Source organism: Danio rerio, chromosome 16 (genome assembly GCF_049306965.1).
Source record: "Danio rerio strain Tuebingen ecotype United States chromosome 16, GRCz12tu, whole genome shotgun sequence".
Taxonomy (NCBI): Eukaryota; Metazoa; Chordata; class Actinopteri; order Cypriniformes; family Danionidae; genus Danio; species Danio rerio.
In genome coordinates, this window is record NC_133191.1 from 41,582,103 (window position 1) to 41,605,236 (window position 23,134).

The 23,134-nt window shown below is 33.6% G+C and overlaps 1 protein-coding gene across 12 annotated transcripts in view; it reads right to left on the reverse strand.

The window, feature by feature from the left end:
- The window catches only part of tsnare1 (T-SNARE Domain Containing 1), a 488,539-nt gene that overhangs the window by 184,371 nt on the left and 281,034 nt on the right, over positions 1 to 23,134 (reverse strand). For 6 of the 12 annotated variants that reach the window (XM_073926470.1, XM_073926469.1, XM_073926463.1 and 3 more), the window contains one exon: positions 1,874 to 2,586. The exons of the other annotated variants lie outside the window; for them this stretch is intronic. The gene's annotated coding sequence lies outside the window, so the exon portion shown is untranslated. Of the gene's footprint in view, positions 1 to 1,873; positions 2,587 to 23,134 lie in introns of those variants that run through there. 12 annotated transcript variants of the gene reach the window in all.

Here is a 23,134-nt window from a genome sequence, read left to right on the forward strand (position 1 = left end):
CCATAATGACTGTCCCTTAGCTGTTGAAAGTCTCTTCAGCTTAAAAAGGATAGCGTCTGCTGGCGCCAGGTGAGCTTATATACTCAGTTGATTGCTTATGCCGCTCACCTGCGCAGGCTTGCGCTGCCAATTCATTCTTAATTGGCCCGTTCAATACTCTTTCAGACGAGTAGCTTCTGAACCGAACCTCCCCAATGCGTGGATTTTACAAATCAAATCCACTTATAGTGCTTCCGTTCCCCTCCTCGGGGAACGAAGGGTTACTTTAGTAACCTCGAACGTTTCTTCATAACAAGTAAATTGCCTTATACAGAATGATCCTAAAAACAGTGTCAACATTACATGGATTATATATATTGTACCCTAGAAAAATAAATATACACTTGTATTTTGAGCACAGTGTAAGTACCAGAAGATCAATATGAGCTGATATGAGAACTAGTGCAAGACTGATTCTTGAAACAAGAAGCAAAAGAGAAAATCAACATCGTTTTTTTTTTTTTTTTTTGAGGTTTACCAAAATACATTTTCATAAACACTGAAACATATGATATTGATGTACTGACAGCATCTAAAATGTTAGTTAATAATGTACGAGTAACTTTACAGGCTTACAAATGAATCATTTTGAAACATATATATCATTTTAAAGAGTTATATTATTTCCATGAAATAGAGGATCCATCTTATTATCTTCATGATATAAATATTCTTAATACAAATTAGCTTCCTAATTTGTTGTTTTTTCTTGCTGTTAATATGTAACAATGTTTATTTTAAACACTTCAATACTTTAAAATTGTATGTTTCAGCGTCTGTCAAATGTAGTCGTACATAAATGCTGTGGTAAAAGAAAATTTGCTGTTAATTTAGATACCCGCCAATAATATATATATATATATATATATATATATATATATATATATATATATATATATATATATATATATATATATATATATATATATATATATATATATAAATACATAGAGAGAGAGAGAGAGAGAGAGAGAGAACATTTTATTTATACATTTCTGTCTGGTTCTTGAATCTGATTGGTTGATAGCCGTGCAATATTCTGCCAGTAACAGCATTCTACCATCTCTTCACCCTTCTGTATTACTCTGCCCAGATACAGCAATAGGCAAAGGACACTCTACAGTTTGACAAATATTCCTGCTGTTGGGCAACATAATGTACTTTTGATGCTTTTTTAGGCAAGAATGTAGTTGTTTAGATTGCAACTATGTAGTTTATTGATAAGGGTAGTGCCTATTTTAAATATTTATAATTTCTGAGAGACAGCGCATTGGTGGCCATTAGCTTGCTATACTGAACGAACCAAAGACAGTTAACGTTGTCTATTCACAAGATGGCGACAGGACAGAATGTCATGAATGTCAATGGTACTATCAGCACTATCAGGCCATGTCCACACTAATACGTTTTTGTTTAAAACTGCATATTTTTCTCCTCATTTTAATGTCATTGTTAGGAAACGAAAACATATCTTTTTGAAAACGCTGTCTAAAGGGATATATCTGAAAACACCATTTTGTGTGGACTGTGAAAACTGAGCATTTTGAAAACAATGACACATTTTAGTCATGTGATTTAGTCATGCGACCAATTCAACACGTGGATTGCATTGCAAAGCGGATGTTTTAAATGCTGTTAATTTTGACAGCTTTATTACAGTTTAATGATGAAAAAAAAAAAAAAAAAAAAAAATATATATATATATATATATATATATATATATAGTAGGAGAGTTTTTATTTGTTTGCTTTTCCTCTTATCTTTTTATATAATAAATATATAAATAAATTAACAGCAAACTTTTAGGGGAACTATACCTTTGAGACAAACACACTTTTTATGTATTGTGCTTTTATTTTTGTCACAACTTAAGATGATTTTTCTGCCACATAAACTATGAAGTAAATGCTTATATTTTTTTATTTTATTCATTTTAAATGATTCAAATTAAAAGTAAAAAAAAACAAATTATAAATACAAAATTAAATAAAAACTATTATACAATAAATAGCATTAAAATCAATTTGACACATCTAGTTGCGTCATTAATTTACTGAAGATTTGTTAATGATTTAAACATAGTACACATCATTTTTTCTATATCACATGGTATTAATGCGAAATGAATTATAGGCAAGTAAAAGCACTCAAGAATCAGCAATAAATTATGGAAAACAGATCCTAACATTGGCATAAAAGCCCACAGAAACATTTAGTCTATTTGGATTTTGTTCTTTGATTGGAATCCACTTTGAAGAGGTAAAGAGCAATTAATTGCACATTACAGTACAAAGCACTGATTAAAAATAGACTCTTTAATGAACATTAACACACATACACACACACACACACACACACACACGCACACGCACACACACACGCACACACACACACACACACACACACACCCCACACACCCATACATGCATACACAGAAAAAGCACTCAATCTGAGAGAGATTTAGACAGAAAAAAAGAAGAGTAGAAGTGAGCGAAGGTGGACTTGATGTAGAGACTCTTGCTTTGCCGGAAAATGAGAAGAGAAACTCTGAAAAAGAATAACAGAAAAAGTCAGAGGTCAGAAAGCATGCGAACAGCATTTATGAAGGACAAAATTCTGCTATTTGACCTGAATAAAGATACAGGAAACTTTAGAAATATTAAGTGGCCTGGAAGCCAATTGTACATTTTATTATCATCCTGAGGTTTGGGCATGTAAATTATGATTAGTGGTCAGACTTAAAGTTTTAATTATGTGCAAGCCTGAGTTTGGAACAGAAGTGGTTCATTAATCACCAAACTAGGCGATCCATAAAAGGCCATAGCTCATCTCTTTCATCTCAAATTACCCTTATTCACACTGCAAACAAGAAACCTTTAAGTAAATGAGAGTTACTGAAGCATTATTCCCTGTCACTGTATGCTTGTTGTCCAACATCACACATGAGTTTCAACTTTTATGGTATAGTTCAGTGGTTCTCAACCATGTTCCTGGAGGACCAATAACACTGCATGTTTTGTATGTCTCCTTTGTCTGTCACACCCATTACAGGTCTCTTGATATCTGCTAATGAGCTAAATCAGGTGTGTGTGGTTAGGAGACAAGGAAAATTTGAAGAGCTGGTGGTCCTTCAGGAACATGGTTGAGACCCACAGGTATAGTTGACCTGTTTGCCAGCACTCAGTTTTGGGGATTTACACCTACCTAGCTTAAAAAAGAACAACAGATTTTGACCCAGTGAGCTATAAACATAGGTATCATTAGAAAGAAGAGACTTTGAGCTTTACTATGGTCCATGTAGAAAGTTTCATGCTAAAAAAAAATATGAAAGGTTGTAAATTATGAAGTAACGAGAAAGAAAAAGGCTGAGAAGTTAAAATAAAAGAATACTTATGTTATACTTTATATACTCATAAAGTCTATATATTTAATCTTTTTAGGAAAATGATCTTTTTAGGCATTTTACAACACTCTTAAAAGTTAAACAGTTGAGTATCTCCATTTTTGAAATTAAACCAAATTTAGGTAAAAACCCAAACAATAATAATGGAATGACACGAGATGAATGTACTAAACTACTGAAACGTATTTAATACTTCATATAACTTCATATAAAAGGCCTTTTTTTCTGGTGATGGCAGCTTAAAGACGCCACGGTCATACACTAAAAACAGAGCGGCACCTATTTCAAACGGCGGCGGTACATGCTGCGGCGTTAATAACCACTTTGAACTCTCACCTACTGTATGTGGAGAATGAAGTCACATGAATTGCTCAGTTGTTAGTTTTTCACAGACTCAACAGTGTAAAAATCTTGATGGTTCTGTGGGTCTCGTCTATCAAATCTGATCTTTAATTTGGATTCTCTAATTGGATTCAAGTCAGGTGATTGGCTGGGCCATTCTACAGCTTGATTTTCTTTCACTGAAAGCACTTAAGAGTTTTCTAGGTTATGTTTTGGATCATTGTCTTCCTTGTCTACCTTTGTTTCATTTTTATCCTCCTGATAATGTAGATATTGGACAGAAACAGTGAAAATTAATTTAATTGAAAATTATTTAATGACGAAGGGCAGAGGGTTGCTGAAGAACTACTGAGAGATTTCAGCTGCTGTCTGGGCTTTCACTCCCTTTCTATACCTTTCTTTCTATGTTTCAATGTTTCAGTGTTCAATACTTTTTTCCTGTGTCATTTCATTTTATTACACAAAACTAAATTTGTAAACTAATTAGATTAGTTTTCTTTTCATTTATGGATTTCTTTGGTTGTTACCAACATTTGGTGAAAATTTCAAGTCAACAGCATCTTTAGAAATACGTTTTCTGATAAAAATGGTGACAAGTTGAATATTATTAGAATATTATTAGATACAATTATATATATATATATTTTTATTATTATTAAAATCAGTGGATAGGTTTGCCCATATTTTACCCAATGTTGGGTTATGCATTCAAATGTGTGCACTGAACTTCATTTTTTTTTACTTCTTTTTACCAAAAGAAAACAGGGGAGGACTTTGAAATGCACTTTAAAAGAAAAAAAAAAAGAAAAAACAGGTCAGTGAAAGAAAACTCATCTGATTTCTTTTATAAAGCATGTAAAAGCAAGCCTTGTTTGTGTGACTTTTTAAAAATACATGACTTGTCGTCATCAGCAGTCGCAGTCCATCTGTCCAAATGGATATCAACGATTCACTAAGCAACTAACAAATGTGAATGAATCAGCTATTACATAACTTGGTCTTAGCGTCGTCAGTCACTGCTTGAAAACGTCACTAATCCCGCTGTCAGCTCAAACAGCTGGATTTACACCCCGCATCCTCTAAAGTGCTCCATTTCAGCCTCTGTCCTCTGGGTCTTTTTTTCCCTCAGACTCATTTCACCCACAGAGCCCGAGGCTTCCAGGTCACGTCAGCAGGGTCTGAACAGTAAGTTTGATCTGAAATGACCTGTCTCTGGCCGTCTGGGTCTGCAGGGCTGATCTGAGGCCAGGGTTGACACACACGACAACTCACAACCCAACAATAAAATGAGAGTGAAGGGCACTGAAGCCTTTTGATCTGCTTCTCTACCTGCCTTCAGCTCTCCAGCCAAGTAGAGCACATTCACATCCACACACACACACACACACACACGTACGCATGCATGCACGCAAATAAGGCCAATAAAAGAACATAAAAAAGAATAGACAGAAAATAAAGGTATTTTCTCTTTATATTTATTTATTGTTATTAGTTTGAAAATGTCCGCATACCTGATGCAAGCAAAGATGTTTGGAAAAATCCAACCTATTTCAGGATGCATTTGCTGAATTTTTTTTTATTGTTGTTAAACTTGTAAACAAATAAATGGGATATGGCAATTTATGAAATGTTTCCTTCTTAATATTTTTTTATTAATCTTGTGATTGCAAAACATAATTTCCACATTTTTTTTTGTTTATTTTTTGTTTCTAAGGTTCTAAGGTTGTTTATAAGGTTACATCTAACATTTTTGTCAAAACTGAGTTATTCACATGTTCTTATTTGTTATTCGGATTTTCTTATTTGTGATATTTTTTTTAAGTTGTTTATATTTTAAGTCTTTTTATTTAAAAGCAAAAAAGGTTTTATCCAAAAGGTCAAACTCTAGCTTGAGTACCTCGCGCTCGAGGACCAATTAGGATCAGCTTTCTTTGTTATTCCAACAGACATTTTTCAGTGTTTAATAAACCTTGTTAAACAACTTCTCAATTTCTCACTGTCTGTTTTCTTTTAAAGTCTTTAAATTAATTAACGGGGTCTTAAAACAATAAATATTACCCTATTAATAACATATAATTAACAACTGCACTGTCCAAAATACAGTATTTGCCAATGCCTTGTATGCTTAATTTGAATATATATATATATATATATATATATATATATATATATATATATATATATATATATATATATATATATATATATATATATATATATATATATATATATACCCATATTCACTAAGAAATTGATAAAAATGTATTTTCCGAAATTGGGTGTCCTCGATTATGCTGAGCACTGTACCTTTAAACTAAGGTAATCCTGATTTTTTTCTGATGTACATTCATTTCACCATGAGGGACTTCATTCCAATTCCCTTCACAATATGCGCTATTTTAATGCCACATAAATGTTTGCGTTCTCATAATTGTTGTTGCCACACTCTGTGATTTGCAATATTATTTCAAAAACAGTCAGATACGTGTGACTAAGCGTCTCATATGAATTGCTGTAATATCAAGAACAACAACAAAATAAATGTCAAGCGATGATTGTGTGGAGGAGAGGCGGAGGTTTTTAATGTGTGTGTGTGTGAATCAGGATGAAATAACGAGCGGGAGCAGCAGACAGAGAAGTGACAGATGAGCATTATGTGAACGTCTGACAGAAAGGGCTCTGAAACGTCCATCAGTTCTGATGTCACTGTCGCCTCTGTGTGGGAGTCTTGGCTGAGGACATGAAACAGAGACAGAGCGGGAGTGAGCAGGCCAGTAAGGATGCTTATTTTAGTGCATTTTGCCTCGTGGAGACTTTTGGAAAAGCGGCAAACCAGACCAGACTCCAGAGTTGTGCTTCAGTGAAGAGGAACTAAAATGCTGATGTTTGAAAATGGTGTGGCTGCTCACATTTCCTCTCTGTTTGGCTCATCTGCATCAGTGCATCTCCATCCCATGTTTTGTTGCACATTTCAGATGACATGCCCACTAGAGGGTGTTGTCAACATTTTTGTGAATCTGAAATTTGTTACTTGAGATACATTTAGCTGTACATTTCAGATACAATATCATTACCTAGTGAACTAGTGACCTAAAACCAACTCATAGTGTCTTCAAAAGCAAGCATGAGAGAAAAATTATGATTCACCAAACTTGAAACCAAACTCTGCATCACAACTACAACACTGTACACAATGAACTACCAAGCAAACTGACCACACCAGAAAAGTAGTCCATTTTTAGATAGACAGACATGTTAAGTTATTTGTTTGATGTTGTGCAAGAACTGCATGCAAAAGTCTGTGAAATACTCGTTATTCATTCTACTGCTTCCATTTACCTAGACACTGCAGTCAAACTTATGCTGAAGTACATTTTTTGTGGTAATAGAACGTATTTTCAATGAGCCTGTGTTGAACATTCCTCCTGTAAAACAACACACCAACAAATCCAGGAAATCTGTACAGACCCCCTCCCCATAGAACAAGTCAGCAAAGATTTACAATTGCCTAATTTGACTGGAATGTGAGGCTTTCTTTATACGCCATTCTAATAAGTGTTTTATGTATTATTTATAAAAAATGGAAGGATGATTTTTTCTCAAAATTACTTATATTTTAATTAAATTATATTTTTTTTATATTCTCAAACTTCTATCTTGTTCCGTTCTGAATACAGGTAATATTTAAAGTAGGGTGATAAATTTGTATCGGTATTTATTGGCCAAACACTATTGTCAATATTGATAATAAAAAAAAGTTTGGTATGAAGTTTCTGTTTGAAGACTATAGTTTTATTAAATGTGGTTGCTTAGCGCGTGCCTTGGAAACAATGGCAATAAGCTTAGGGTGTTAGTTTGTCACTTGCATGACGTGCATATAGGAGCGACCCGCATATGTTGTGCAAGCGGCGCATATTTTCCAGGCACACCTTGAAAACCTCTCAACTTTACCAATGCTGTGAGCACACTGCAATTTACCTAAGTACAACTAACCAATCTGCTTCACACTTTTTATGGAATATACACATTTCAGTAATAACAGCAGACTGATTACCTCAGACAAACAAGCACATCCAAACACTATAATGCTTTTTACTTTTCTCCATAAACTTGCATTGGAGCTGCAACAATGGTTTGTCCATTTATCAGTGCAAAGTGCATAAAATAGTGAAGGAAAACACGCACTCTCGCCTATGTAGTCATTCAACTTCACAATTTGTAATGTTGCAGTATGTACTTGAATAATGATGGCTGGTTCCTTTACTTGAAAGCTCAAATTTGATAAATTAGTTTTTTTACTGTATCATCATCATCAATTGAATTATTATTCACACCTTTAAGCTATCTTTGATTTTTTGGCATTTGCAGTTTACTATTACACACACTTTGTAACTTTTCATTCATCAAGTATAAGAGTCTCTTTAACACTTGTGTTTTTTTTTTTATAAAATATATTTTCTTTTAAAGAGATCAGATTTTTGTTTTTGACAATTAAAACTATTTGCTTTATTAAATAAAATGGTAAAAAAAAATCATAATATACCTAAATGGATTGTTAAAAAACATTAAACAATTATCGATACCAAACGATATGAAACATTAAATTCTATTTATAAATTTTTTGCAATATCACCCAGCCCTAATTTATGGGGTACCTATGAAGCAAAATCAACTTTTGGAAGCTGTTGGGACAGAAATGTGTGTTAAAATAGTATTTCCTCAGTTATAATGGACTTTTTTTGTTTGTTTTTTAATTGCTGACAATAAAATAAGATCCAAATCCCAACGATTTTAAGGCCCACCACAACATGACATACATAAGCAATGCGTTTTCCAAACGCAATCTCATGGCAATTTTTGACTTTTTGATTTAGTGGCTAATTCGTATGAATTCATAAAATTTAATTCATACAATTTAGTAGGATTTGCTCATCACCCAATGATGGATGGGTTTAGGGGCAGGTTTGGGTGCCACGACTCCTTTTTAAAATTTTACATTTTCATACGACTGAACTCATACAAATTCGTCCAAATTAGCCACTAAACGGACAAAATGTAAAATACTTGCGGTTTCTCGCAAGATTATGTTTGTTTTCTCCACCCACCTCAGTATTAACACAAATATTTATGTCCACAGGACAGAATTTGTAAAGAAACTGGGATTAAAAGATCTGTTCCCACTCTCTGTGATCAAACCCAAGAAGCAGTGAATGGTACACTTTGTATTTTTATGGCATTTTAAACTATACTTTTTGAGCTACGCAATTCATAACCGACAGAATTGCCACAGATACAACTATAAACAAGGATGCTTCAATCACACATAATTCTGGGTTTGTACATGTTAAATCAGGTTTATTTTATACAGTAACTTGGCTATAATGGATCTCTATATAGCTGCATATTTACCCGTTTGATAGACATTTGCAGCAAGCAGATGAGTAAAACCAGCACAGTGTGTTTATTTGTTTGTGTGTGTGCCATTGTAAAGGCATTTGTGTGCGGCTCATTCATCTTACTGTGGAATTTGTAACTGTGAGTTTGTTTCATCGTGTCTGAGTTGTCATTTTGCTGTGTTTATCCTGACATCCGACCCTGGTTATCCTCTGAAACACAATGTTCCAAGAGTGGAGATGTCTCTACCCTAAAAAATTATATTTTCAACAGGGTATAATAAATGATCTGATAGATATTTTGACCTGAAATTTCAGACACACTCTGGAGATACAAAATACTTAAAAGGCCAAAATTGGAGCCCTTTAAAGTATGTTAAAGTATTTGCTGTTATGATTTTTTTCAACCCTATTAATACATGCCTACTAGTTGTTTATAACAAACATGTTTATTTTTATAACTGTTCATAGACTACAATGTCTACTGTAATTGTATAGCTACTTCTGACATGCATTTTCAGCCCTGTGGTGTAAATTGAGTTCTTTTCTAGAACAGCAGCATTGTTTTCAATTTAAACCACGGTGTTAAATTGAAAACACATTGTAAACGTAGCTAAAGAGAGAGAGGCGAGTGGGCGTGATCGGCCAGTTAGTGAGAGGAATTGCAAAAGAGTAACGAGATGAAAAGGATGAAGGACTGAGGAAGAAGGAACACCTGCTTTGATGTGACAGAGATCAGAGATTGACCTCCACCCAGGCTGTATCTCTGGCCAAAAGCTCGCTCTGCTGGCTACGTCCACATCAAAGAGAGCTTCACAGCCGCCATGGGGAGGATCTGCCCCAGACGCTGAGCTCTTCCTGTGTGCCAACTGTGCCACTATGGCCATTATACTGCCATCATGCTCGGAGTAAAGTGACTTGAGAGGGGAGCTAGAGAGCCTTGAAAACAACTCGCAGGCTTATGAGGCAGAGCTGAAGTGATCAGGATTCTCCTAAACATAAGCACATAAACTGGCTGAAACTGAAGACTGGGGTACAACAGGGCTAATGCTCCTACGGTTAGAAAAAAAAATTATTTCTTAATTCATGAGGTCATTGTGTGTGATGAGTAAACGTTGTGTTTTAAGGTAATATAAGCTAAAACTCAAAAGGTAAAACTCATTACATTCTATGCATTTTAAGTCTGCAATTTTTTTTAATTTGATTAATCTGGCGATTATTTATTTGCTTAATTTGGGAGAAAATCTAATCTCTTTCTCCGTCTTTTTTAATTCCTTACTATTGTCACTGTTCATATTCTAATGTTAAAAAAGCTGTGAAATATACTACAATGATAACAATCCATTTAGTAAATTACCCAACAATGAACTATATATAGTTACAGTATTTATTCATATTTGTAAATGTTAGTTAATAGAAACAAAGTTGTTCTTTGTTTGTTTTTGTTAACTCACAGTGCATAACATGGTAACAAGAATGAATTTGGATGTTCATAATGCATTAGTAAATGTAGCACTATGACTAATAAATGCTTTACAAGTATTGTTCTGTATTAGTTGATGTTAATAAATACATTAACTGATAAAACCCTATTGTAAAGTGAGACTAAAGCCATGTAGAACGTGAGCATTTGAAGTGAAAGTTACCAAATAATAGCATTTATACAACATTTCTGTCTGGTTCTTGAATCTGATTAGCTGATAGCCGTGCAATATTTTGCCAGTAATATTTTGCCTCTTCCCTCTTCACCTTTGTGTATTGCTCCGCCCACATACAGCAACAAGCAGAGGACACTCTACAGTTTGACAAATATTGCTGCTGTTGGGCAACATAATGTACGTTTGAAGCTTTTTTAGTCGAGAATATAGTTATTTATAAGCATAGTGCCTATTTTGAAATATTAATAATTTCTAAAAGACAGCGTGTTTAGATTTATAAACAAATAAATACGGCCACATACAGTCACATATTCTAGAAATTTTAAGAAGAAGTGTAAATAATGCAGCTATGACATTATGAGTTTAATGTGTTTAGATGAAAAAAAAAAACTATGTTAAAATGATAGTTAACACGCATGTGTTTTTACACATTTATTAACACGTTGGCATTACTGAAAGCAGGAAAGAGCAGGAAAGAGACAGGCTGCATAATATCGTTCAATTAAAATAAATGATCAACAAATTAATCTGTCTTGACAGTCTTTACAAGTGAAAGCATTATCTACACACAATATGAATTCCCAATTTAAAAAATACTACAAACTATAAAATACTATTCATGAAACTATCCCATGCCAACATGGTTAGAACATGCAAACTCCGACAGAAACGGAAACTGACTCAGCCGGTACTCGAACCAGCGGCCTTCTTGCTGTGAGGTGTCATTTCCAACCACTCAGCTATCGTGCCGCCCCAGCATTTAGGGTTGAGTTTACTGTGAGTTACATTAATTTTTGTAATTTTACAATGATGCCGTCTAACTGTTGTATAAACGCAATATCACACTCATACAGTAGCAGTGCAATGTGGCTGTATATTGTCACTGTTGGGACGCCAACTCACACCTCCCACCAGTGCCGAAACACAGCCACATCACACTATTCGTGTGATATTGCTCATTTAAAGTAAAAACACATAATAATAATCTGAATGTTTTCATGTTGGTGTGGATTTAGTTAATTTTTTTAATGTAATTGCTGTGATAGGCCCGTACTTTCTCATATTATTCCAAACATGTGTGACTTACTCACTTCAATAAAATCACAAACAACGGAAATATAAAAGCTATATGAACTACAAAACACACCATCAAAACAGTTTTAGACTGCCAGAAAAGGGTGCAGAATTAATATATCTAAGTTCTATACTTGGCATGGAACCTAATTGATGCAAATGATGTTTAAACTTGGCACACATTTGACTCACAATTGAGATTAATTTATGAAATATGCCTACATTTACATTTTAGGTCCAAGATGTAGGCAGTGCTGCAGCAAAATCAGAATATAACTTGAGATCTTATATAAATACTTAGTTTTGAGGTTATGAAACCTCAGAAGTGATTAAGAAGTGATAAGATTGGCTCAACATTTGCTGATGTGGTTATTTCAAATAAATGTGCCCTTAAATGCTACTCAGAAAGTATCTTGCTAAGCTAACTATTTGCACATGATGACACATTTTGATATATCACTGCTGCAACCCACATAGGCCTTCTGTCCAAGACTGGCAGCAACATAATATAACATAATACTTGGACAATTTTAATCAAGCTATATATTACACTGATTAAATTGATTTTATAACATAATATACACATTTAAAAGATTGAATGGCGTTTCTTGGATCAAACCCAATTTGGATCAATTAATAAATTATTACAGGACTCTCTGGAATACTTGATTGGGCAATCACAACAATCCAAGTTATGTAATTTTAACTAATAGCAGGCTCACCCGGGTCCTTGTAATCATCTTGACTGTAAATGAAGTTCAGATCAATGTTTTGTGCCTGTTTACTTTTGTGGAATGTAGTAATAATATCATGCAATAAGTGAAATAATGTACATTCACCACCTGTATAAAGGTATTTCGTACTGTATGTACATGATCCCTTTATTATTGTTGATATAGACTGATTATTGTTTATATATTATTATTTATGATATAGATTGACTGACTGGCCGACTGACTGAATAAATGAAAGTATATATCATTTTATGTTTTTTTTAATAAAAAAATATATATATAAAAAAGTTTTCACAATATTAGATTTTTTCTTGATGTTGACATTTCCAGTCTTTAGTGTTACAATGTCCTTTCTTTCTTTCTTTCTTTCTTTCTTTCTTTCTTTCTTTCTTTCTTTCTTTCTTTCTTTCTTTCTTTCTTTCTTTCTTTCTTTCTCTTTATTTTTTCTTTCTTTCTTACAAAAATTCATACATAGTTAAAATAAAATATACTATTCTAAATCACGAATAGATACACTGATCACATATGATAATCATACACACTGGGAAAGTAAACAATCAACTAACAGTACTGATTACCTTACAGGTGATAATCTTACCTGTTGTGGGGCAATAGGTTACCAAATAACTTAAATGGAATCTTTCAACAGAGATACTGATTATAGTAATCATACACTTCTCAATCAATCAATCAATCAATCAATCAATCAATCAATCAATCAATCAATCAATCAATCAATCAATCAATCAATCAATCAATCAATCAATCCTAACCAGTCAGTCAAACAATCAATTTAAATAAACCAACCAACAATTACATCAACCGACTGATCAATCAATCAATCATTCAATCAATCAACCCAAATCAAATCAATCAATCAACCAACCAACCCAAATCAAATCAAATCAAATCAACCATTCAACACACAAAATCAAATCAACTGATCAAACCAATATCAATCAATCAATCAATCAAACCAACCAACCAACCAACGAATCAATCAACAAAAAAAAAAAATAAAATCTAATCAAATCAAAACCATCAATCAATCAATCAATCAATCATTCATCATTTTCTTTTCGGCTTAGTCCCTTGGACCAATCTCTGGGAAACCTCCGTACACACTCATTCACACTCATACATTTAGCCTACCCAATTCACCTGTGCCGCATGTCTATGGACTGTGGCGGAAACCGTAGCACCCTGAGGAAAGCCACGAGAATGTAGGGAGAACATGCAAACTCCACACAGAAACGCCAACTGACCCAGCCGAGGCGCGAACCAGCTACCTTTGTGCTGTTAGGTGTCTTCGTGCCTACTGTGCCACCGCATCACCTCAATTTAAATCAATTCAGTTTAAATCAAATCAAATCAACCAACTAACCAACCAACCAACCAAACAACCAATTAACCTATCAATCATGATATTATGTTATTTCCTAATTCAACTTCAGGATATCAGTCCAAAGTGTAGAAATCATTTTCTACATGATTTTTAGATGTATTTTGATAAAATGGTTACAAAACTTACAAAGAAATATTGTGCAGCAATAATGCTCAAGCATGTGCATGTTTTAAAAAGGACTTTGTAGGCACCAGATGTAAACAGCTGCAGGGAATGTCGAAAGCTTCATCTGACAGATATGACCGCAGACCTGGATAAGAAGAGCTTTTCTGCTCTATTTTCCCCCGTTCCCGGAGTTCTAAGATTTAGTAGTCAAACGCTATTCGAGCCAAATCAATGTGGACAGATGGGCCCCTGCACTCGAAAGCATCCGTCTCGCCCCATTTCCAGTCCACGTCCAGATGCCTTCCCTCCGATAGCTCATATCAATCAAAGCCAAGCACTCTTCACCGCCAAACTATTGATTGTCAGAGAAGGAATTAAATGGCACCTCGGCACCTTCACAAACGCAGAGCGAGTGCTCAGTTTTTGAGCTCTTTGAAACTTCACGTTCTAGACTAAAGAAAACAGACTTTTGAATGCTCCAGAATACGGTCTACCCACTAAGTACATAAGCTTTTCCACCTCCAGCAGTGAGTAGACAAGCTTTTTGAGAGCCAGTCCACCATCTTGATATCCTAAAAATTCGCCCTTCTTAAAAGATTTTCAAAAGACAGAAAAGGATTTAAAATATACATAAAAGTTAACAGAGATTAGTCGTCATGCTAGTTGTTGATATGGCATGTTAAAGCCAAAAAAATGCTATTATATTTCGTTTCAGCACATCGTTATTAAGATTTGCAACAATGTCAGTGTTTGACAGATTTATACTAACAGAGCATAATGCTATAACAATGGAAAAATCATAATTGCATGAGAGACATTATGGAAAATACTGATTTAAACTTAGAATACAATTTAATCTGATTTAATTTTCTAGCATTTTTAGAGTAAAATAAGTTGTGCTAAATGCTTATTTTACATCAAATAATTGTATTCATAAAATTAAACTTAATAGCATTTTTACATAACTTTTTTTTCACATCTGCAACCTTTTTTTGCTTAATAATAAGACAAAGCCAATATATAGGCACCAAAATGTTGAAGATTTACAGTAATTCAAGTTGGATATGTGATTATTATGTACTGTAGAGTATAAGCCCAAAAAGAGAGACCAGCATTTTATTTTTTTTCTCTTATAAATCAGGGGTCACCACAGTGGAATGAACTGGCAACTTATCCAGCATATGTTTTACGCAGTGGATGCCCTTTCAGCTGAAACCCAGTACTGGGAAATACACTCTTGCATTCACACACATACACTATGGCCAATTTAGCTAATTCAATTCACTTATAGTGCATCTCTTTGGACTGTGAGGGAAACCGGTGCACCAGGAGGAATCCCACAGCAACATGGGTGGAACATGCAAACTCCACACAGAAACGCCAACTGACCCAGCCGAGACTCAAACCAGTGACCTTCTTGCTGTGAGGTGACAGTGCTAACCACTGAGCCATTGTGCCGCCCCAGCATTTAAAGTGAGTTTACTATGAGTTACATTAGTTTTGTAATTTTAGTAGTGATATTTCGAATAAAAATTACACTAAATTCTATACAGGCCAATTTGACTTGGTCTGTCCAAGAAGTTGACAAAATTTGACAGTTTATTTAATACTTAACCCTCTAACGCATGCTGTTGCCATGTGGCAACATGATATTTATGTTCATTTCCCTGTCACTGTCTCTTTAAGACCAACATTTTTTGGTTTTATTTTATTTTTTTTTGTTGTTGTTGGAAAGAGAAGGCCTTAGTGTAGCCAATGATGTGCTTTGGTTAGGTCACATGATATGCAGTGTTTTTCTGTGGCGCAATTTCTGACAGTGAGTAGTTGCAAAATGCAAATGTAAACGTTATTAAAAACAAAAGGATTAACTTATGTCAGATCCACAACAAAATCTGAAACATCACCTCCATTAAGTTATGATGACATATTCACAATTCAAAAAAGTTATCAAATTAGTTTTTTGTAAATCCATCGAATGGCAACTCTGTCCAATAGTGGAAAGTGCAATATTGCAATGGGTTAGCTAGCTAGCAAGGTCAACTGTGAACTTTTAAGTTGTAACAATAACAACATGAATGCTAGTTCTATAGTGTTGATTAGTTGTATGTTAATGGAATTTGACTTATAGATAAAATCTAATTTTAATGGCAATAATTAAGAATAAAAGGACAGAACTGGCTCTTCCTGCAGATGAAAGTGAGGATGAGATGGGTTTTAGTGACCATGAGAATGATGTAGATTGGACATTTGATAAGAGAAGGGATGGAGACAGTTCAAGTAAGTTAGCTCAGAAGCATATAAGACAGGTGTAGTATAGTATATAGAATAATATATAAACATTGTTAGCTAGTAGCTACATTATTATAATGCATCTGAATATATTATACTTGTTATTTATTTGTTATATTATTTACTGGAGAAAATATTTATGTTTACTATATGTTGTTTACATCATAATACAGTGTTATGTTTGTTTTCAATAGTATTCAGCTAAGCCATTCTAAGAAAAGAAAAACAGTCAAATATTTTTATAGATCTTTTATAATGCGTGCAGTAGAGAGGGTTATTATTTAAGTGGTCATGCTTTAGCAAAGCTACACTAATGTTTACATTCCCAAAATAAAGTAAAAATTTTATTTTATTCTACAACGTAAATTACCTAATGTAGGGTACATGTAAATAATAGTACAATGAGACAGCCATCACTTTAGCCTTCAATGTCACATGATTTGTCAGAAAAATAAAATGTTGGTTTGCTTAAGAAACAAATATAATTGTTGAAAACAACCTTTGATGCTTAATATTTTAAGTAAAACATGATACACTATACTGTAAAACCCAACAGTCAACTTTATCAAATTAAATGAGTGTAGTTAATTCAAAATTTTATGAAAGTTACTCATTACTTCAACTTAAATTGAGTAAGACCCGCACAAACAGGCTAAGGAACAGCTTCTTCCCCAGAGCTGTAGCCTGTGCCACCCCTCCTCTTTGCTCACATTAACAGTCACCCCCCCCCCCTCCCTCACTCCCTATCTTCCTGATGTTCTGCTGCTAATGCACAAAGACACTTTATGGATATTCATGTTTGCACTCATTTGCCATAATGTAAATACTGTGACTTATTACATTTAGTATATTTTATCTTACATCTTATATTTTAGTATTATGTCTATTGTTTGTTTTTTCTCTTTTTATATTGCTGCTGGTCTCTGTAAGTTACCAAACTAATTTCGTTGTATAACTACAATGACAATAAAGGTTCTTTACTTTACTTTAAGTTTTTAGTACTCCATTATACATATAGATAGTATAGGTATAAATTATATATATATATATATATATATATATATATATATATATATATATATATATATATATATATATATATATATATATATATATATATATATATATATATATATATATTTATATATATATATATATTTTTTTTTTTACTCAAAGGGTTTGTAGCAATCCGTTTCCTCAAATGGTTTGAGTTGCCCTAACTTATTGGGTTTTACAGTACTCAGTTGGTTTGAGTTCTCTTCATTTATTGGGTTTTATTGTGCTCAAATTGCTTTGTTTACTCAAATGGATTAAGTACTCAATAGGATTAGTTTTTTAACTTTAATGGTTTGTTGCAATCAGTTTCCTCAAATGATTTGAGTTATCTTAACTTTTTGGGTATCATTCAAATGTTTTGCAAAAGAAAGCATCATAATGAAATACATCTAATATATTTACTTTTATTTAATAAAGAAATTGATTATAAATGTAAAATATAACTTGAGCGAACATTTTCTTCCCAGTGTTTGACAACTCTGTCAAATTCTTTTAAAATCTTCCTCTATGTGTCGTCAGTACGGAAGCCCTGAACGTCTGTCTCCCTTGTGGAGTGCATTTGTTGACTCTGCGCTGATCATTCATCTGCAATGACACCTTTTAAAGACTTCAGTCTTTTTAATGTGTCGTCTGGCACTTTAAGGCGACCGATCAGCTTTCGTTAATCTCAGCTCTTCCTAGAAACAGCAGCTGAAGCCGGGAGGGGGGCGTCTCAAAAAAAAAAAAGCAAAAGAGAGAGACAAGTGTGATTTCTGTCATCCTCCATTTCAGAGACATGTCCTCTCTATCTCTCTGTTTCCTTCCGTAAGCTACAAACATTTAGGTTTGGGACTCTGCAAACTTATAATACCTCCGCCACACATCTGCGTTTCACATGGGAGCTTCAGCGTCTGTCTCTCAGCCGGAGAGTTTGCCGTAATCCCCACGAGGAAAGTTCACAGCGAGCTGACAGCACCAAAAAATAGATAAATAAGGATTTTCATTTTTCACTCTGTAATGGAAAATTGCACATAACATTTCTCACTCAGCATTTATCCTTAATAGCGGCTGCAAATCCATATCCTCTAATTTCACAAAATCACTTCATAGCAAAGAAAAGAGCATTTTCCCCCTTTTTTGCAGGTGGGAAACCGAGTTTGTTAAACCTTTTCTTTAGTCTTGTTTCCCTTCTTTGGACTCATACCAGGGAAATCAATATAGCAACATTTTAAGTGCAGGTTCTATCAGATAGCTTTTTTTCTCCTGCAAAATCACCTGTGTTTTTATTTATTTATTTTATTTTTTTCTAGAAAACCATTATCTTTTTTTCTCTCGAGAAAAAAAAATGCAAATGAATCGTGTTTTAACTGTAAAAAGCTGTTACATATCTAACAACTTCTGAAAAAACATGGGACACTGACATGCAGTTTGGAATACTTTAAACCATATACAAATAATTGTAAATAAATAAAATACTATTAAAAATGCTAGCAATAGTCAATTTAAATCATATAAAATGCATCATACCAAATTCGGTATCATTGGAAAATTATTTAAACATAACTATTGCACATAATGAGCACAAACTGCAAACATTGTTTGATTTTGTATTAAGTTGTGTGATTAAAAAAAAAAAAAAGTCCCACCCTTCTTCTCTATTAAGTTGTGGTCAAATTGTAGTGAAACATATATGAATGATATAATGCAAATTCATATATATATATATATATATACATTACCCACTAGATTAAAAAGTTATAATAAAAATTGCTGTGAGATTGCATTAAATTTACCATCAACAGTATCGTGGCCATTCACCACTCAAACTTCACATGAACATTAATTTGGCCTGTAGCCAGAGGGGGTTCGGGTGGTTAAAAAGACCCACCGCTTACTGACAAAGGTCCAGAATTTGTCCCAAACATGAGCTCATTTGTCCTATTTTGAGTGCTATGCCATCATAAATTGTAAAAATAACTCATGGAAGAAGCATTATGACCGTGAAGAAACTGACATAAGTGAAGCCATCTTTCACTACTGACCAACTGTTTTGTTGTTAAATAGCAAAAACATTACAAGTACATTTTATTCTAAATCTTGGACCTTATTCTTGAAAAAAAAAAGACCAATAAAAAGGTCTGAAGCACCTAATGTTAATTTTGAAGCTTATAAAATGTAATTTTAATACTAATTCAAGAGTTCACACTATAGCTGATAATCAATAAAGTGTATTTGGCATGCTGTCCCGGGAGAGAGCCCTGAGCTCGTAATATCCTCGAGCCCGGGGCTCCCTCCCGTTAGAAGGGCGAGAGGGGAATTCGAGGTCAGGTAGGTCTAGAGAACTCCCCTGCTTGTCACCGTGAGAAGTGTAAACTCAGGTTGTATTGGGTGATAATTTGTTTTAGTCGATTGGATATGGTTTATGTTTTTGGATGGTGGGAGGAAACCGGGGAACCCGGGGAAAACCCACGCGAACACGGGGAGAACATGCAAACTCCACACAGAAACACCAACCGGCCCGATGGGTTGGACCGGCAGTGTTCTTGCTGTGAGGCAACAGTGCTAGCCACTGGGCCACCATGTCGCCCGATCAGAAAAAGTGGGAGGATGTAGGGGTGGAAAGGGGGGGAAGCTTCAAGACGAAGATACTGGAGTGAAAAACTCAGGTTATTTATAATGCTTCCGTAATCATCTAATAGGGCTGATTACGGAGCTAACAAGGAGCCAGCCGTGTTGATTATAAGCATGTGATCCTCTCGAAATTAGTTTATGAATAAACCACACTTAGGCTATTGTTGTTATCCACACATTTTTATGTATTTTTTACACAAGAGGCTAGAAAAATCAGGAAGCCCTACATTATTATTATTATTATGTTTACATTTTTTTATTATTATTCAAGTGGCCAAATTCTGACAGGAAAGTTGAATGTGCTGGTTTGTTATTTGCCTTATAATTGACCCTTTATTTTGCCTTAATAGGCAGTTTTTAATTTGAAGCCTTAACAGATTCCTTTTTTCAGTAATGATATTGACCTTATTCTGCAATGCAGAAGTGGCTCGTTTTTGCGATTGTTTTAGAACTTCTGATTCAGTTTCCCATGGAAAAAATGACTAGGAATAATGAACAGCAGAAAACGGTAAAACTAATTGTTCTACAAACAAGTGTTTGCATTACTAAACAGACAAAATAAAATAATATAATACGCAAACATGAGTTTGCAACATCAAGCAGCAGAGCAAGCTGTTTTTAAAGTCTAGAATGAATGGAAGTGAATGAGACCGGAAGTCTCTAGCCGAACAGAAACAAATGGCTGCGCCCACTCGTACACGGAGAATTAGGTGAATATGGTGTGATACATTTGTATTTTAATAATAATACGTATAAGTAGTTTTTATATATATATATTTTTATTAAAAATCTTTAGGAAATTATTTTGGTACATCCACAAAGTGTGATTATGATGACCAAAGTAGCTAAAAATAGTTATTTAAATGTTACTAAAACACAGTTAAATAGAAGAAGAGGTGAATAACTGCAAAAAGGTCCACTTTTTGAGAAAAAAGAACCACTCCTTTCATCAGGCTGGCTACAGGCCTGTTAATCATATGTATCATATAGGGTCATACATACTTGCAAAGTAAAAGAAAGTTTTGCAAACAAAAAATAAAGTATTGAGCAAAAAAAAAAAGAAAAAAAAAGGAAAAAAAAAAAAAATATATATATATATATATATATATATATATATATATATATATATATATATATATATATATATATATATATATATATATATAATAAATGCAAATCTCCAAAAATCACAAGGCAAAAGTTAATTTTTTTCAAATGGAAAATTAAGTTTTGAGAAATAAAAATAAAATTTGCAAAAAAAAAAAATGCAAATAAAAACCAAGCAGTGCAAATAAAAAGAAAAACATAAAAAAATCTGTTTTTTATCCTTTTTTATTATTTGTTTTTATTTTCTTATACTTGTCTCTTTTATTCATGTTTCTGTAAAGCACTTTGAACTGTCACTGTGTATAAAATGTGTTATATAAATAAACTATCCTTGTCTTAGCAAAATCAATTTTTATTTCTCAAATTTTTGGGGGGGATTTTTAGAGATTTGCATTTGTTTATTTATTGCTTAATACTTTATTTTTTTGTTTGCAAAACTTTCCTTTATTTTTCAAGTATATATGGCCCTAGACTGACTCCATAGAAAACCTCTTGTAATAAACTTCATTTGTTAAATTCATTTAGTCTCTTTACCGTTTGTATTCTTAAGGTGGTTGTCAATATTGTAAAGGCCCAAACAGACTTTATAACTGTATTATGGAGTATTTAAGTTCTAGCAACCAGATCTTTCATGAATTTAACTTTTTTTTTTAACAGTGATGCGGCAAAATGCACAAACCGAGCCAGCAAATCTCAGTCAGAAGTAAACTTGGAAACTTCTATCAGTCAGGGGAGAAAGTGAGTAATGTCTTGCATTAAGTTTGTTGTTTATTCTTGGCCGGAAGCGCTGAAATAACCCTATTAAATCAAGTAGTCGCCCTGCCATTAATCTCAATGCAGCTGACTAGTTCCTCAAAGCTAATGGGGTTTAGAATTTGCATCAGGCGAGTTTACCCACAAAGCTTTGCCTAAGAGGATTTTAGTCCATACAGAGGGCTTATTGTCACACTTGTTCATGGACGTGGATTAAATATACTAGGACTAGCGCAGTGTGTGCTAACTTCAAGAGCGGGTGCCTTTCATTTCTGACGCCTGAGACTGGCTAGTAGCAAGTAGATTATGGCCTTCACTAATGTGCTGATGGGTAAAGATCAGGGGCTGGTCTCAAAAATGCCTTAAGCTAACAAAAATATTTTAGAGCTTTAGGTAAAAGTCTCATGAAGGTTTTTTTTTTTTTTTTTTTTTTTCTCTCAAGGAGCTGTTGCAGCGGCTGCAGGCTAATCGAGTTGCTGAAGCCTATGTTAGTTTTCTGCCTTGAGAAAAGCATTTAACCTCAGGCTGTTCTGATGGAAACTGTCCCTCAGCTAGAGTACAGACTGCTTTGGAGATTAATAAAATATCGAAATGGGTGCAATGTATACCACATTCTACTCATAGCAGTTTTATTTTTTCTATGTATAAACATCTGCAATGATAAAACCAATGTAAAGTTAAGTAAAGTAAATCAGCACTATATTTCAGATACAAACTATATAAACTACAGTATTTCAGATGTTATTAGCACTTTTTTAATAATAATAAAAACTACAGTGATATTTACTTGCATGCAATGACTCCTTAAAATAATTAAGCATTTTTTCATAACAAGAAACAAATTATTTGACAAAGATTTGAAAAACAAATAATATACACGTAAATAAATAAATAAATAAATTAGCCCCCCTGTTTATTTTTCCCCAATTTCTGTTTAATGGAGAGAAGGGTTTATATAATAGTTTTAATAACTAATTTCTAATGACTTATTAATTTTATCTTTGCCAAGATGACAGTAAATAATATTTTACTATTTTTTAAGACACTTCTATACAGCTTAAAATAAAATTTAAAGGCTTAAATAGGTTAACTAGGCAGGTTGGAGTAATTAGGCAAGTTATTGTATAATGATGGTTTGTTCTGTAGCCAAAATAAAACAAGTACTT